Below are 4,894 nucleotides of genomic sequence, written 5' to 3' on the forward strand. Positions count from 1 at the left end.
GGGTCCCGAGACCACACTGTCCCGGAGGGTTCCACCCCCCGCTTAGCCACCAGACTGACGTCCCTCAGTGGAGCAGACTTTTAAAAGTTCCGATTTTGTGCTCCGTAGTTCTATCACTTGCCAGAAGCGGCCAACAGAGCGCCCCCCCCCCCCCCCATCTATCCTCCCGAATATCGCCTCGGATTCACTTCTCCGCACGTCCTACCTTCCAGAAAGTGGTCGCTTTTCTGATGAGAGAATTGTTGCTCTTCTTTTCTTCGATCTCCTGTTGGGTTTGTAGGTGTTCAGAATGGTTTGATCCCTATCCAGCTGAATTCCTGAGAGGAGACGAAATCTAGGTCTCCTACTCCTCCGCCATCTTGCTCCGCCCCCCTCGGTTATCTGCCTTCTTATAATTGAGTTGTAAGAGGTCTTTATATATTCTGGATATAAGTTCTTTATCAGATATATGATTTGCAAATATTTTTCCCAGTCTGTTTCTTCTTTTACTTTCTGTAAAATAAAGCACAAACACTTTTAATTTTGATGAAGTCCAATTTATCCATTTTTAAATTTTTTATTTTATTGACTTTTTTTGAAATGAATCATTTAATTAGGTTCTTTGTAAGAAATTTAGAACACCAATTTGTGAGGATAAACTCCATTTGTGAGAGAAAACACAGGAGGAGGTAGCCCTGAAGCTAAGAAAGAGCTTTGATTTTTGGCAGAATTTATAAGTCCACAGCTTTCTGATCAACCTTGAGCTGCTCTGTAGTCCCATATTTCTCTTTCTCCATGTGGAAGATCTCACCTTTACACAGTTTCTTCTTCCTGAAGTAAGCATCAGTAAGATGTTTTGGGGTTTTCACACAGTTGATAACTGTTTTGAGGGAGGTGGCAATGACAAATTTCTGGTGTGTTCTATGCAGAGAAACTCAACTGAGGGCCAGAGGTCCAGTCACAAGCAGCAAGTGACTGCTCAGTTGCTTCAGAAAAACCACCATCTTGCCTCTGTGGTGCCCAGTGAGGATGATCAAAATGGTGCCAGGAGTGATGCTAGCTCGGTTTTCTCACAAGCTGACTGAAAGGATTTTTGCTTTTTGTTTTTTTAAGATTTTATTTATTTATTTGAGAGAGAGCACAGAGGGAGAGGGAGAAGCAGGACTCAAACCCATGACCCTGGGATCACAACCAGAGCCGAAGGCAGATGCTTAACCGACTGAGCCACCCAGGCACCCTGACTGAAAGGGTTTTTTGCCATGGCTCAACAGCTTTTGAGGCACATCTTCAGCAGGATAATACCTGGGCATTTTGATATGTTTAACCATTCGGGTACCACCATTCTCGTCACCACCAACTGGTTTTGTGACAGTAGCAATAACCTTCTCCTTTTTCTTATCAACCATGGATTGAGCTGCTGAATACTTCCTCTTGTACATGGCCTTTCTGGAATACATAGCCAACCAGGAATATCTGCCAATTCCTCTGACTAGGACAGGGCTTTGGCTGCGGTGGGGCTTCCGCTTCTTTGGCGTTTTAGCCTGGAGTTTACTGTTCTTAACCTTGCCACCAGCATCAGGCTCCTTTTTTTTTTTTTTTTTTTTTTAAGATTTATTTATTTATTTGAGAGAGCAGGGAGGGGCATAGGGAGAGAGAGCATGAGAATCCTTAAGCAGACACCCCGCTGAGTGCAGAGCCCTCTTTAGGGCTCCATCCCACAACCCTGAGCCAAAATCAAGAGTCAGTCATTTAACCACCTGAGCCACCCAGGTGCCCCCAGCATCACACTTTTTGACTTCCAGTTTCTTCTCTTTAGTATCCAGCTTCTGATTTTTCACCTGCCATCTTTCAAGATGGGAAAGAGCCAATTTATCAATTTTTTAAGTTAATTTTTGTGTATGGTGTGGAGGTAAAGACTTAAATCCATGTTCTTATGTATGGACATCCAGTTCTCTTCAAAACCATTTGTTGAAAAGGTAGCTCTTTGCCCCATTGAATACCTTGGCAATTTTGTCTATATCAACTTACTATAAATGTGCAAGGTTATTTCTGGACTCTCAATCTGTTCTATTGATCTGTATTTCTATACTTATGCAAAAGATTTATAAAAAACTTACTAGAAAATTAATTTTAATAATCAAAATGGTAAGTTTTAAAATCAAGAAACCCTCCAGTTTGTTCTTTCTCAAAAAATGGCTATTTGGGGTTTTCATTTTCATATAAATTTTATAATTTTATTGCCCAATTCTAATTTTAAAAAGCTGAAATTTTTATAGATATTGCATTGAATCTATCTATAAATTTGGGAAGAATTACCAATTTAATAATATTGAGTCTTGCAATCCATGAACATGGACTGCCTATTCATTTATTTAGATCTTCTTTAATTTCTTTAAACAATGTTTTTTTTAATTTAAATTCAATTGGGTCACATATAGAGTACATCATTAATTTTCTAATCTTCAGTGTACAGGTCTTGAACATCTTTAGGTAGATTTATTATTCCAGTACTTTATTATTTTTGGTGTTATCATAATTTCTTAATTTCATTTTCAGGTTGTTTATTGTTAGTACATAGAAGTAAAATTGATTTTAATATATTGGTGTTGCAGTCAATGACCTTATCGAACTCATTTGTTAGTTTTAATGTTTTTGTTGTTAACTTCTTAGAACTTTCTATCTACAATATAATGTCATCTGCAAATAAAGACTATTTTACCTCTTCTTTTCCATCCGGTTGCCTTCTACCTTCTCTTGTCTAATTGCACTGGTTAGAACCTCCACTATAATTTTGAATAGAAGTGAGAAAAGAAACATCTTTCCCTTGTTCCATAATTTAGAGAGAAAGCATTTAGGCTTTACTAAAATATAAGGTTAGCATAGATTTTTCAAGTTGAAGAAGTTCCAGTTTATCCTTGATTTTCTGAGTTTTTATCAGAAATGGATATTGAATTTGAGAAATATTTTTCTGCTTCTGTTGAGATAATTATAATCTTTTTCAGTTTGTTAAATGGTGAATTCCCCTGATTTATTTTTTTCATTTTTTATTTTATTTTATTATGTTATTTATTCACCATACATTACATCATTAGTTTTTGATGTAGTGGTCCATGATTCATTGTTTGCATATAACACCCAGTGCTCCGTTCAATAGGTACCCTCTTTAATACCCATACCCCCACCTGCCTCCCCTCTAGAACCCTCAGTTTGTTTCTCAGAGTCCATAGTCTCTCATGGTTCATCTCCCCCTCCAATTCCACCCCCCTTCATTTTTCCCTTCCTAATATCTTCTTTTTTTTTAACATATAATGTGTTATTTGTTTCAGAGGTACAGGTCTGTGATTCAACAGTCTTAGACAATTCACAGCGCTCACCACAGCACATACCCTCCCCAATGTCTATCACCCAGCCACCCCATCCCTCCCACCCTCCACCACTCCAGGAACCCTCAGTTTGTTTCCTGAGATTAAGAATTCCTCCTATCAGTGAGATCATATGATACATGTCTTTCTCTGATTGACTTATTTCGCTCAGCATAATACCCTCCAGTTCCATCCACGTCCCTGTAAATGGCAAGATCTCATTCCTTTTGATGGCTGTATAATATTCCATTGTATATATATACCACATCTTCTTTATCCATTCATCTGTCGATGAACATCTTGGATCTTTCCATAGTTTGGCTATTGTGGACATTGCTGCTATAAACATCGGAGTGCATGTACCCCTTCAGATCCCTACATTTGTATCTTTGGGGTAAATATCCAGTAGTGCAATTGCTGGGTCATAGGGTAGCTCTATTTTTCACTTTATGAGGAACCTCCATACTGTTTTCCAGAGTGGCTGCACCAGCTTGCATTCCCACCAACAGTATAGGGAGGTTCCCCTTTTATCACATCCCTGCCAACATCTGTCATTTCCTGACTTGTTAATTTTAGCCATTCTGACTGGTGTGAGGTGGTATCTCATTGAGGTTTTGATTTGGATTTCCCTGATGCCAAGCGATGTTGAACACTTTTTCATGTGTCTGTTGGCCATTTGGATGTCTTCTTTGGAAAAATATCTGTTCATGTCTTCTGCCCATTTCTTGATTGGATCATTTGTTTTTGGGTGTTGAGTTTGATAAGTTTTTTATAGGTTTTGGATACAAGCCCTTTATCTGATATGTCATTTGCAAATATCTTCTCCCATTCTGTCGGTTGTCTTTTGGTTTTGTTGACTGTTTCTTTTGCCGTGCAAAAGCTTTTTGTCTTGATGAAGTCCCAATAGTTCATTTTTGCCTTGTTTCCCTTGCCTTTGACGATGTTTCTAGGAAGAAGTTGCTGCAGCTGAGGTTGAAGAGGTTGCTGCCTATGTTCTCCTTTAGGATTTTGATGGACTCCTGTCTCACATTGAGGTCTTTCAACCATTTGGAGTCTATTTTTGTGTGTGGTGTAAGGCAATGGTCCAGTTTCATTCTTCTGCATGTGGCTATCCAATTTTCCCAACACCATTTATTGAAGAGACTGTCTTTTTGCCATTGGACATTCTTTCCTGCTTTGTCGAAGATGAGTTGACCATAGAGTTGAGGGTCCATTTCTGGGCTCTCTATTCTGTTCCATTGATCTATGTGTTTGTTTTTGTGCCAGTACCAGACTGTCTTGACGATGACAGCTTTGTAATAGAGCTTGAAGTCTGGAATTGTGATGCCACCAGCTTTGCTTTTCTTTTTCAACATTCCTCTGGCTATTCGGGGTCTTTCTGGTTCCATACAAATTTTAGGATTATTTATTCCATTTCTTTGAAAAAAGTGGATGGTATTTTGATGGGGATTGCATTGAATGTGTAGATTGCTCTAGGTAGCACTGACATCTTCACAGTATTTGTTCTTCCAATCCATGAGCATGGAACGTTTTTCCATTTCTTTGTGTCTTCC

The 4,894-nt window shown here is 38.8% G+C and overlaps 1 pseudogene; it reads right to left on the reverse strand.

Annotated features, from left to right (window-relative positions):
* Window positions 1-612: 612 nt before the first annotated feature.
* On the reverse strand, window positions 613-1,824 carry LOC123842444 (large ribosomal subunit protein eL6-like; annotated as a pseudogene).
* Between the last annotated feature and the right edge of the window lie 3,070 nt (window positions 1,825-4,894).

This window comes from Mirounga angustirostris, unplaced genomic scaffold, assembly GCF_029215605.1.
Source record: "Mirounga angustirostris isolate CCGP_5_RB_7025 unplaced genomic scaffold, mMirAng1.0.hap1 SCAF_5, whole genome shotgun sequence".
NCBI classification, from domain to species: Eukaryota; Metazoa; Chordata; class Mammalia; order Carnivora; family Phocidae; genus Mirounga; species Mirounga angustirostris.